Consider the following 13,972-nt stretch of genomic DNA (forward strand, 5'->3'; position numbering starts at 1 on the left):
TTTAAATCAGTTTTCCTATGGCACACCCCACTATGGTGTCTATGCACCTCCTAATAATTAATAAATTTATCCTCACAACACTGAGACTAGGGGACTCAGCCAAAGATATACAAAAGTTGCATCTGACCCAGGAACTCTACCTAGATCTTCCAGTCTAGCACCTTAACCACAATACCGTCCTTCTTCACAATGAGGGAGGGGATATAGTTTACCCAGGAGCCAAAATGCCTGTCTCGTGGCTGTTTAAAATAAAACTGGGACACATACTGAAACCGGAAGTTACTTTCTCTCAGGAAGATCCTTACCCACTGCAGAACAGGAACATATCTTGTGGGCTTTCCCCCAGGAGAGTGAACAGGAGGAGAAAAATAAAACTAAAAACACTCCTCAGATCAAATCACCCTATGTAAAACTAGCTAAATCTGATCACCTACAATACCTTCTCCCAAAAAAAGGGGAGGGGAGGAGGGAAAAATTAACAAAGTAAAAAAAGCTAAAAAAAAAAAAAAAACCACCCTACCCAGCAAGAAGAGCATTTTCCATCCACCGGAAAGAGAAAAACAGCTGAACACAGTCAGCCAGTCAGGCCCCTGGAAAATGAGCGAAGGTCCTTAGAGTTAATTTTTTTTCTGAGCTCTCTAGACTAATAAGGAAGTTTCTTCCACACACTCTGATATGGGCTGGTATTAAGAAGTGTTATGGGGGGGAAAGTTCTTTGATTATACAGATATTCCTTTTCACTCATGACAAACATTACACATCATTCTAGATATCCGATAAAAATCATTATTAATATAGCTCTCTCAACAAATCACACATTTTAGCAGTGCAATGGAAGGAAGACAACCCTTCGCTCCACAGATGTGAACTAGGAATAAAAGAGTGTGCAATTTAGAATTATCTATCTTTAAATCCATTATATTGCTTTATCTTAAGATCTTCAAAAGTCACTATTGGTTCACACTCATTTGTCAAGAACAGAACAAAGAAAAGATTTGTGGCAGTTTTTCAAAATTCTGCTTAAAATTTTAATTTTAGGTTACTGTGTTTGAAGCCTACTAAATCACAATTATTTTGTATTTCATCAGTCATAACTGATGCCTTGGTTTTTATATACAAATATATATAAAGAGTAGTAAAACTTTTCGGAAACAATGATTTTCATCAGGTCATGGACTACTCATAAAACAATAACTGGAAAATAAAACAAATCTTTTCAATATGTTGCATTGCCTTAACAGACAAACACACAAAGAGTGAGAACAAATTACATTCAGACACTAATAGAAATAAAACTTGGGGAGTTTAACATTACTCTACTTACTACTCATTTATAAAACTCCCTGAACAAAGGTTGTCCCTAATTCCTAAACACATTAAAAACACTTAATATAATGTACATTTTACTGCAACACAAGAAAAAGTTAGCTCCCACAAATAGCCTTATAAAGAAAGTATAATATCATGGAGTTAACACAAGCCCCGCTGAGTCATATCTATTATAAACCAAAATCCCGAAAGTACCTAAAATGGCACAAATAACAGAATCTTGTAGGGTTAAAGCTACTGCAGGGATTGAAAAGTTGACCAGATACCTACTAGCCAGAGAACTAAACCTGCCAGTTACAATCAAATATGAAACACTGTGAACACAAGTAAGGTCTATGGAGAACACCTCCAGTTCATCAGCTGCTGTGAAGCTTTCCAGAGTAGCAGCAGAGTGAAACCTTAGTTTCACTGCTACATACACAGTTCTGAGCAACAATGGTGAAACTGGCCAGAGGCTCATTAGTTTCATTCTGCTGCTGCAAATAAATAGCAACTGCAGACTGCTTTGTCTGAAAAATAAATCCTGAGGAAACCACCTTGCTGAATAACACTGGATTTTATTTTTTGATCTGTTGCTTAAACATTCAAGAGCGGTGTCAATTTCAACTGCAACAAAAATATTGTGCAACTGCAGAATACTTAGTTCTAATTATGGTAATGTTGCAGGTGATTGTATGAAAGATCTTATATTTGAATAGTTTATTCCAATTTTTCACACTCAAATTGGTTTAAACCCAAAAGTAATTCAACTGAAGTAACTTTTGCTGATAATTCAATTTGCAACAAAATTGTGCCCTATATAATGGTATTTTTCCCCTTCTGGTAATAATTTCCTCAGTTACAAAGGAGCCAGGAAGAGTCAATGGATATTGGAATATATTCATACAAACCACACTAAACAGTGCCATTAAAAGAATCTTAGGTTTCGATTTCAGTTATTTTGACTCAGATACAAACTTATGGGCACCAATATAAGAACCTCGATAGAAATGCTCAGTTACTGGATGCCTACTATGATAGTCAAATGATGTTAAAGTAACATCTAATATATATCTAGTTATAGGACGCTTATTTTTAAATATGACTAACTTTGCTTTTCCAACATATCTTTATTTAAAATGAGTATGTATAAGTACATTTTTAAAGAAGTATTTGTACTATATACCCCGAAATCTACACCCCTGCAACTGATGTATCAGGATGCCCTAGTTGTTAATATTCATTGATTGTGTACATGGAAATGAACCCCTAAGTGTATTGAAATACTATGAAAAAGTAATTTCGACTCCTCTTCAGGAGCTACAACTTGGAACATGTGGTTCCAAATGAAAACCATTCCAACAATCACTTGCTAGGACTCCCACAACAGTTAGTCTAAAGTCCTATGTTTTACAAAATAGTGAGAACACTTCTCACTAGTTGTTTTAGGCTTTTTATGGGGAGGTTTTAGGGGGGGGGGGTTATGGAGGTGGAAGGAGGTTAAGAAGGCATCAAGAGCATGCTTGGCACAGGAAAATATAGAGAGAGACAAGCAACTTTCATTTGGATAAACACAGGACATTCTGAAAGGTCAGCATGATAGGAACTGACAAAAGGTCCTCAGCAAAGAAAAGATACTTTCTGAGTATCAGCAGCACTTGCTTAGGACTTGATCCAAAACCCATTGAAGTAAATGGGAGTTTTTCCACCAATTTCAAATAGCTTTGGCTGAAGTTCTTAAAGTCCTTTTAATATAAGTGTGTGGTATGAGCAAATGGAGGAAAGGAACAAGTTAGATTTTGAAAGTAACCTTCCTTCTCATCCCAGACATTTTTTTTTAAGAAAAAAAAAAATATCACAAAAACCACCATTAAGTTTTTCAGCGTTGGAAGTTTCTGCTCAAGAAAATCCCATTGCTGAAACATAAGAAGCTTTTTAAGCTGGAACCGAATGTTGCACAGCACTTTTTTCTACTACACTATGCTCATCTATAGGGAATGTTCAGCCCTGCAGTTTGAAGTACACCAAATCCACATAAAAAAGTTGGAAGCCTCATCTACACCTGTCTTAGATCATGTAAAGGTGTGGGTCAGCATCCCGCAGCATGTGTGTCTGCGCACGGCCATACAAAATACCAGCAGAGTTCCAAATCCATGGTGGGGGCTTTAGACAGTAACTACAGACTCTCCTCTCTGGACAATTTCTCCCCACTAATTTTGCTATTTCCCAGCCCTCCATATGTTTACTTTGAGGGCACGATCTGGATCCTGGTTATAAGAAATGCTAAACAAATATTTTTAAATAAACCACCTAGCAATTTTACAAGATACATATTTGTACTTGTTTAGATTTATTTTATGCCCTTTCCTGGGCAGCATTAACACAGAATTTTCAGGAGGAAGTCAGCTACCACTTTATATGTCACACAAAACTTTAACTGTTTTACAAGACATCAGTCACCTAAAGCAGAGATGAACAACAAATATTTCTCAGCTAATTTCTCTCTCAATAAAACTTCATTCCTTTTGCTAAGCAGAAGGTTTTCCGAGGATTTATGACACTTTCTGTAAAACTTCTTGTGTGTTCAGTATATCTTTCTAACTACTATTTTAGCGGTTAGTTTACTGAGCACATCACCATAATATTAAAAGTAATTTAAATTCATTCAGCATTGATAACAAATGAGTTTGAATGAATTTTCTAGGTGAAAACATATCATGATCTTGTAGCTAAGTAGCATCCTTATATTTCTAAATTGTTAGCACCCATATACTCCGTTAATTGGTTTTCAGCTGACAGTTATCTTTACAATAAGCCTACTCAATATCTTCTGTTACATTTATTGTGTTATGCACATGATCATTAGTATTTCTTTTTCTAATAGTATTCCCTCATTAAGTTTAAATATGTTGTTTTTACACAAAGATTATGAGAGCTTATTGATACAACAGAAGAACACAACGTTTCATCAGCTATGCATATCTCCACAGTCTCTGCATACCTGACTGCATTAGGTCTTTTGCACTTCCATTTTTAGGTCACGTGAATATTGTAAGTACTGTAATGAAACCACAACCCTGTCTGTGCTTTCTCACACAGCAGTGCCTTGAATCATAAATATTTCAATTACTTTTTTCTTAACTCTAAAAAGATACTAGCTTGCATTTTCCGTAAACTCTTCACTTTAATTTTACCTCTCTTTATCTTCAAAAGAACTCTGTACCTCTTGTGTCACTTCAGGAAAGTGGTATTTAGATGTGCACTGAGAAAAAAAAAATCTTCACTTCAGGTACTACTAAGTACCTTTCAAAAGGCACATAAAGTCATTAATATCTTAAATGCTTAAATTTTATTAACTCAGAGGAGTCTAGGAACTAATTCATCGCTGTTATAAGTAAACAACTCCAGTGAACTGGGTTCTACCTGCTCACATCAATAGTGATATTGGCCCCCAGTTCATAAAATAAATATTTTATGCACATTGTACTTATACAAATCATTATTTCCTTACTTAGAAGAGGTCACGGTCAAAATCTGTCTCATATGTAGTCACACACACAAGTTCTTAGATTTAAAAAATAAATCACACCACCTTTATTTTTCTTCTGTACATCTGAAGTCCTTCTATTTTTGTCATCAACATTTACCCACCTTCTTGTTTTGCTACCTTGTGTCGTTGCTGGATTCTAAACAATCCCATGGGAGGTTTTTCGGCTCGTTTCCACACATACTCCCCATCTCTTCCTTATTTTTGCCCTGTCACTTTCTCTTCCAAAGCTGTAGCAGCTTCCCACAAATAACCATTTCAATTTCCTATGAATTATTTTTACATGTTAAAACTGTAATTTCCAATTTAATTATAAAACAATGAAATATCAACTACAGGTTTTATTACAAATGTATTAAACATAACTTTTTTTTTTACTGTTTGACTCAAATTCCAGAACAATGCAGTGAGACTTCTAAACTTTAGTAATGATAATGACAAAAAAAAAAGAAAAAATTGAGATTGAACTTTGTTTATAGCTAGAATGAGGATTGACTGAATGATACAGATTAATGGGATACAGAGCATTTCACCTGTGGGACATTGTTCTAGTCACTCCTGATGTTGGGTGGATTCAAAATCATCATCTGACAGCTCCTTAGTAATTCACTGTTTCAGAAATGTTTTGATAGCCTTTGGCCAGTTTTTAATGTAGTGTCTCTCACCATCTGTATGCATACCTTGTTAGCAGCCTGTTAGTATGAAAACTGAACTGTCCCCTCACTCTTCCAGTTGGTCCCACTGCAGAAGCACAGCAGTATGGAAAGCCTGCACAGTCACTCTCCTTCCTTCTATGGATCGAGACCGCTGCTATCCTATCCTATCTCCTAGAACTGGAAGGGACCTTGAAAGGTCATCTAGTCCAGCCCCCCGCCTTCGCTAGCAGGACCAAGTACTGATTTTACCCCAGATCCCTATAAAATTCATATATACTACTACTAAGTTCATTTTTTTTAAAAATAAGAATGATTAAGTACATATCTAGTAAGTGCATTTTTAAATATATTACACATTTTGTTTCAGATTACAATAAAGGATTCACTCTGACTTGAAATGTTGTTTAAAAAATTGCCGATTTTGGACCCAATCCAGTAAAAATATGTCCAAAACTTTCTAGGCCTTAAGTCGCAGTATGCCAATCTTTCCAGGATGAATGCCAGCCCATTGAGTGCCCAGAAGAGATGGACAAGCTCTGCATCTGGAGCTGCCAGGGTTAAAGAAGAGGAATTGGGAAAGAGAGGTGCTCATGGAATCAAGTTCTTCCTTTCTCACTCTTTGTTACTCCCTGTCCTGGGACTGTGAAATGCTGGCAGCCATGGAGAGTTACTCCAGAAATGACTGAATTCACTCAGCTATGCAGCATCAAAAAGGCCAGCCTATGGATTGGTTTTAAAATTATAATCTTATATTAGATAACTCTCCCAACCCCACCTGCAGTATCAGCACTGATAGTCATGAAGATCCCAGTATTTTCAGGCTATGCAACCACAAAGCTTCTTCGAATACTAAGAGGGTGCACAAAGCATCAGAAGCTGAAGAACAGACTAATTTTCCTCTATTACTAGGGAACAGCTTCCAAAAACGCTGAGCAGTGGTGCATCAGAAATCATATAGGGCCCATGAAATTTAAATTACAGAATTGTACACAAAGCACACAGAAATAAGAATATCAACCAAATATATAATAAATAAAATTAATAATACAAATAAATAAAAAGGTGACAGTAAAAGTCATATAAAATTTCAGTTAAAAAAATGTACTGTCTTCCTTTACAAAAAAAAAAAAAACTCCATAGATATCTGTCATAAATACCTTTTGCTGAAAGTCTAGAAAAAGCCTCATTTGCATTGTTCCACTCTCTCTAGTAATATGATGCATATTATATAAAATCTGTGAAATATATATTTTTTAAAAACATCTTGAAATCATAGCTTTCCAGTGGTATGAGGAAAAGGTGTGCTTTCATCACAACAAAAGTTTACCATATAACATTTTTAAATATTGTAATTAAGGTCCCAATATTGTAACCAAAATCATGGTGCTGCAAAGATTTATGTGCGCATTTAAGTTTATGCAATGTGAGTCGACCCACGGATGTGAACAGGACTACTAACAATGCATTAATCTAAGCAGGATCAGGACCCAAACCCCCTCTTATTTAAATATTATGGACCTGATCTGCTGGAGTAACTCCACTGCAGTCAATAGGCAGATTCATCCCATGGACACAACAGAGAAGTGGGGAGGGGAAAGGGTAATGTCAATCTTCCTGTACTCAAGGGGGCAGCTGTACCGGAGAAGAGTAAAATTCATCTCTCCTCACCCCAAGGAAAGGGTCTTTAAAAATCTGGTCAGAATTGTAATTCAGGCCACTTTGGGGGCTGAACCAGTTGGTCTCAGAGTTCCCAGCAGTGAGGATTATGGGCAGTTTAAACTGCTGTGGCCCTGCTCCAGGTGGAGTTATTGCTAATGACTCACCTAACTGGTTTTAGCCATACTAAATTGAACCCAACTGAGTTTGTAAAACCAATGTAATTAAGAGTAAAATCAGATCCAAAATCTTGAAAACATGAAGAATTAACCTATTATTATGGAAAAATACACTTAATTATAAATCACACTTTATAAGCAAAACAGCATCCCTCTGGGATTTTAAAATGTATTTAACTATACGTAACTGAAAATTAACAAAGCATACATGTAACTCTTATTCTTTAGGCTACTCTAGCTGGCTTTATGTACAGAATCTATTCCATTCAAGAGGGATCCATTGATATTTTTGTTGATGCCTACATGGATTCTTGAGGGGGAAAAAAAATTATCCCGCAATAAAAGGAAATGCTATTTAACAACTCAAAAAATCTGTTTCTCTCTTTGCGCACACACACAAACACTTAAAAGGACCCACACAGATACTGTGACATAGTAAGTCACTGTGCTCTAGAAACTCTGTGATGTCAGCACACCTTCATTGCTCCTGAATGCACCAGGAAATTAATTAAAAGTGTGTGATTATTAGCAATGGTTAGCTATGTTAGTACAACTACAACTAAGCATTGTGCCATTAAATGGACTGAATGGCCATACTCAAGGCACATTTAAAGTATGGTACACAGAATCCAAGGGAAATAGCTCTGACTTCTAGAATAAGCTTTACCAACATATATATGTTTGTGCGCATGTGTGTATATATACACAGCACTCGGCCTCTGTGTGTGTGTGTGTGTGTGTGTGTGTGTGTGTGTGTGTGTGTGTGTGTGTGTGTGTGTGTGTGTGTGTGTGTGTGAAGAGAAACTGTCTCAAGCTCTATCCTAGTTATAGAAAAGGCACCATCATCGCAAACTCCAGCAACCGAAAAAAGAAAAAAAAAAAAAGAAAGAAAAGGGAAAACCAATCAGTCTGCATGTATTTGTATACATCCCTGGAACCACATTGCTATGTATTAAAAAGGACTTAAAACACAGGTTGATACAATTTGTTCAATATTTTAGTTTAATATGCCTTAGAGCAGGAATTCAAAGCATTTTACTAAATGGATTCAAACATTGTCTAGTTTCACTACAACATTTGTAATTTGGTACCTACTGCTTAAATGTTATTTTGGAACATCAACCCAAACTACACCATGGTGTACCAAGAGATGCCACACCTGTAGACTACAGAGAATCAGAGACTATTTTCACCTACTTCAGAGGTAAGAGCACACAAAGGTTATCACTGCCACTTTTACATCTGGTCTCTCCCTTCTAACCAAAAGGGTCCTGCACTTAAAATGCAGACCTAACAAAAATGAATAAAGGAGAGAAGCAAAAACTAATACAAATCTACATCAATAAACATCTGTGTCTGACAGAAAGTAAAATCACATAAAAAGTTTATTCCAAACTGAAATGTTACTAACCAATTGAGAATCTTAAAAAAGGTGGCTATTATTAACTGATACCTTCTAAGCCTACTGCTCCTTAGCTTTTTGAGGTTGATCTAGCAATTCTTAAAATATAAATTAAAAAAAAAAGTACAAATTCTAGTAAGAAAATAAGCACTTCTAACTGCTAAGCTCAAATATGAGGAAAACCCCAAAATGAACAGTTAAGATATATTTCTGGAATCTGTAGATTATAAATTAGATTAATAAATTTAGCATATATAACTTTTTCTATAAACTCAGTCTTTCTAATGTCAAAACTTTAAATAATAGTATAGGAAAATATCAAGTCAAAATGGGTCAAAAATTAAGGGTGTCCCTTCTACAAAGGGATAGTTGTGAGCTATGTTGTGGTAGTTGAGGGAAAAAATAGGTAATTGACATTATTTCTAGCACCACTGTCCCAAAGTTTAAAAAGAGTAATCAGTTTGAGTGTACCAAAAATTAGCATTCAATTTTTGTAATGGAGTTGATAGTATTTGAGTTTAACTGTGATTTACAATTTTCTCGACTAACAATCATCCCATGAGTAGTTCTTAGTGACCTGTGTCCTAAATCACTTTCAGTTCATGCACGTAAATGACCTCTCCATGATTTAACTCACAGAGGAACAACATGAAGTGACTCACACCACTATTTCTCTTTCACACCACTACTAGAATTAAACTGCTCCAACATAAGTCTAGTAAAAACTCTGAAGGGAAGAGACAAAATAATACTTTGCATTTAACAAACATTAATAAATAATCTTCACCCCTGTGAAATAGGCAGGTAGGTGGCATTACGCTAATTTTGCAGATGAGCAACAGACAGTGAGGCTATGTTAACATTTCCAAATCCACATAGCAAATCACTGGCAGCACTAAGATCAAAACGCAAGAGTTCTTGTCTCTCGTCAGTCTGCTAGACCAGAATGCCACTTGCCCATGCAATGCTGAACCAGATATATAGCCTCAAAATGTGAACGGCAGTTTTTAATTCACTTAAAATCAGTCCTGAAAACAAGCTGAAAGTGGACATAAAGTAAATTTTATGATTACAGTTTTGTCACTTAAGAACATACCACTTTTCTAACTGATAAATCCATAATATAATTTATTTCAATGCATTTTAACTGTAGAAATTCATTTAAACTGTATAAGCAACAAAAGATTAATTTATGTTCTAAAATTTCAATATTTGAAGGAAATGAAACCTGGAGATGAGTACAGTTGTGTAAATTAGCTCTAGCACAAACATAATATCATCTATTTATTAATTAAAAATACCTAGCTCTTATGTAGCACTTTTGATCTTTTGAGCACTCTATAAACATTAACTTGGTTGGTGTTTAAAGGATCTCTGGTAATTGTATACAACTTTTCAAATAGTAGTAAGGCACAAAACAAGATTTTCTTCTTATATGATGCACACACCTTACCGAAATAAATTAAAATTTCTGGGACAAAATTAAGAATCACTGGTGTTAAACTAAAAAAACCCCAAGTGTGTATAAATTGACATTGGCCTGCAATAGTTCAAACTTATTATTCAGTGTTAAAGCCTAATGTAATGGGAGGCCTCGTTCCAAGCAACTACTGGCTGCTGAATATTACCAAAATTGATTACAGTAGCAGATTATACATCACTTTAGATGTTAATAAACTGACTGGCATTCAGATTATTATACATATTTTGAAAAACACTTTATTTGAAACCCTCTTCCCTTCTCTCAAGTGTTTACTGATTTGGGTAGTTAGCTAAATAATTTAAATGCACAAAAATATCACACCAAATTGTCATTTTGCACAACTATGTTAAAAATAGCAATATGCTACAAAGAGTTTATATTGCAATCTATGTAACTAATATGATCAATTGAATTTAGACATCAGGTGAAAACACGCATTTTTAAAAAAATCCTTTTTAGAACACTATGATTTATACCTAACGCATATGGATTTAGTGCAGCATCAAAGAATTGGGTTTAATGAGTAACCCTTATTTTCTTCATAGCAACATTACTACCAACAGTATCTTTTCCTTGACAGATTTAATTTACTTGGTAAAGAAAAAACAAAAACAGCAGCTAAATCTCTTAAAGTTTATTTTTAACTTCCATTTTTCACAAGATAACATGAGTACCCTCATGCAGTATGCAACTTCCTAGCTTCAAAATGTTAATCAAGCTACCAAGGGCCTGATCCAAAGCCCACTGAAGTCAATCCCACTTACTTCAGTAAGCTTTAAATCAGGCTCTAAAGCAGCAAGGGGATGCAATAAAACCCATTTGGAAAGTGTGAGTCTCTGTTTAAATATATTTTTAAAAGGCTCTTAAAAATGAAAATGCTCCCCAACTCTACATTACTGCATGCTCTGGCTTCTGTGGCTCAACTTGCATTCTCTTCTTCTAGACAGAGTTGACACTAACTTTAAAATAGTCAGTTTAGGCACGTTTTTAGAAAGAACACTTCACTGGTGTTCTGTCTTGTGCAGTTACTGCCATCTGTTATGTATATATTTTCCCCCCATATACAGACTATAACTCTCTCAACCCCGATCCAATCGTTACCTCTGTCTTTTTCTCCCCATAGAAGTTCAATGCTGAAAGCTCACCAATGTAATCAAGGGCTACCCTTTTTAACTGGTTCAGAACCTCTGAAAGTTTGTCTCTTGAATCAGTTACTAGGACCCGGACACAAATTTAACAGATGAGTAGAGGAACAGAACAAAAATGTCTTTACCTTGATCACTGTAGTTTAAATCTGTGGCAAATTGATTGCTGCAAGTTTTAAACTAACTTAGACCCTGAGCTATATTTTGCATTCAGTTTTTCAGAAAGATCTCATTTCATGTTCACATTCATGCATATGCTCAAAAGAATTTTTAGTTGTGGGAAAGCCCAAAAAACTTGAGCAAAAGGGAGTTAGCATTTGCTCTTTTCTTCCCCTTCCTGTCCTTACACTCATAACTTTAAAAAACAAAGCCCAACATGCCTTACAGCCATTTACCTACTAGATCTCAAAGTCCTCAGAATTAAACTTTCACAAGTTTCTAGGTCTCTGAGTACTCCTGAATTTCAGGAGTGAATTTCAGGAGACTGCTCCCACAACAAACTATGAACTGTGCCTCAGGAATTTCATAGCTCTAACATTATTATTTATTAATCTATAGTTTTAGGCTAACATGTTTTGTTGCTGTTCAAGGTTAACACTAATCCGCCAAGCACATTCAAAAGGCATTGCGAAGGTGGAGAAGAAGGAGACCCAAGAGCGGTAGCGGTAACTGCTTGTACAGGGAAGATCAATGAGATGCAATAACTCGCCCTGGCCAGAGAGGGTGGATGGCGAACACCTTCCTCAAACACTGCACGTGCAGCTAGTGGGAAGAAGAGGGTTCAGTTCATAGTGCTGGATCTGGCTGAATGCAGGATCAATGTCATAGCTGGTCCCTCCTCCCCCCTTTGCACGCTGCACCTATGGACAGAGAGAGAGAGAGAGACTGAAAGGTGTTTCTCTCTCTCACACACAGATCTCAAAAAGGAGAAACGTGACATGTTTCTTCACCAGGATATACATGCTTCCATAATTTTCCAAAACCAACAGGAAAGGGGAAACCAACAAGCCCCCTCACTTTGAAATATCGCCCCCCAAAATCTTCCCAGGATGAAGGAAGGATATTTCATTGTAACGCATTTTCTTTATTGTCCATCCAAACTAAAAGTTGTGGTGGGGCTTGTGAAAAGAAAACTCCAGCTTGCAATAGGCGCTTCTAAAATAAAGCCGAAGTTTGGTAGCTTGCAGCACTATTTCCGAAGTACCAAATTAACTGAAGAGCACCAACTTGATCATTCAAACTTTGTGTGTTTCAAACGATAGATGCTATTGTCGGGAGGGCTGCGGGGAGGGAAGTAAACATCTGGGTGTCTGCATCGCACTTTTGAAACGTGTTCGCGCTATCAAGGCAAATTTTAAGACACATTTCAAACTCTAATGTACGGATAGATAAAAGCATACCAATTAGCCCCCTCCCCCATCTCGCAACTCGCCCTCCACACACACACACACACACCCCGTTACAATTTTTTAAAGGGACAAGTGGTACGAGACGCCAAGAAGAAATCTGACACATGTCACATTTGTACCCACCATGCTTAGAGCCGCGGGAGCTAAACTTTCTTGCAGCAGCAAGTAAAGGAGGAGGGGGGAGGGAAGGGGAGAATGAAAGTAACAAGTCAAAGAGGAGACTTGGGGCGGGAGGGGGAATGAAACTTACCAAAAGGAGACACGGGGTAGAGCGTCCCGATGAGCGGCCACTGAGAGAGGAGCTGAACTAGCCCCCCCACAAACACACACATACAAAGTCTTTGCAGGAGGAAGAGCGGCGGCGGCTGCCGGGACGCGCGAGCAGAGACACAGGAGGTGAGGGGAGGATTAGACTGCAACAACAAGCAGCAGCATCAATAAATGGGCTGGATATTCCTCCGCAGGCGGCGCTGGGGCTCTGAGCCCCGGGCAGGGGCAGCAACGGAGGCAGGCTGCGGAGCAGCAGCCCCAGCGCAGTGTCTCGCGCTTTCTCGGAGGCTCGCGCTGTCTCTCGCGCGCTCCCTCCCCCCTGTGTGTGTGTGTGTGTGTGTGGATGGGTGGGTGTGGGTCTGGCTCTGTGCGAAGCGTGTGTGTTTTTTGCTGGGAATGCAACCAAAAAAAAAGTGCCCCCACCGACTCCTCTTTGTGGGAAGGGGAGTGAGCGCTCACATGATCGCAAAGTGGCCTGCACAGGAGTGGTAATAAGGGGGAGAGGGGGTTGCAACAACAAAAAAGTGCAAAGGGACCAGCTTGGCAGTGCCCCCGCTGCTGCTTTCCCTCCTTCCCCTGCGCTTCCCTCCAGGGCAGGGAGACTCCCTCGCGGAGAAGGATATTGTTAGGATTCGCTGTAAAGCGTCCTGCTTGACGTCAAGTCCACCTGCTATGTCAACAAACCAGGGGAGAAGTTGTTTGCTCTCATCCGTCCCCCCCCCCCACCCCCCGTTAGACACAACGAGTTTAGCAGACGGGGAGGAAACAAAGCCTGGTGTTGTACGGGCAGTGCCGAGGGGCCGGGGTTTTCTCGGCAGTCCTCGAAGAGCAGCCCGCGTGCAAAGGCAGAGCCGCTGGCCAAGGGAGCGGGGGACTCCGGCGGCTGGGAAGGGCGAAGCGCCTTGAAGGGCTCCCGA

The 13,972-nt window shown here is 38.1% G+C and overlaps 1 protein-coding gene across 23 annotated transcripts in view; it reads right to left on the minus strand.

The window, feature by feature from the left end:
* FOXP2 (forkhead box P2) overlaps positions 1-13,646 on the minus strand; it is a 584,095-nt gene extending 570,449 nt beyond the window's left edge. For 15 of the 23 annotated variants that reach the window (XR_010590215.1, XR_010590183.1, XR_010590211.1 and 12 more), the window contains exon 1: positions 13,036-13,646. The gene's annotated coding sequence lies outside the window, so the exon portion shown is untranslated. The remainder of the gene's footprint in view (positions 1-13,035) is intronic. The other 8 variants (XM_065556389.1, XM_065556434.1, XM_065556391.1 and 5 more) reach the window with 2 other exon arrangements.
* Between the last annotated feature and the right edge of the window lie 326 nt (positions 13,647-13,972).

This window comes from Chrysemys picta, chromosome 1 (assembly GCF_011386835.1).
Source record: "Chrysemys picta bellii isolate R12L10 chromosome 1, ASM1138683v2, whole genome shotgun sequence".
In the NCBI taxonomy this organism is placed as follows: domain Eukaryota; kingdom Metazoa; phylum Chordata; order Testudines; family Emydidae; genus Chrysemys; species Chrysemys picta.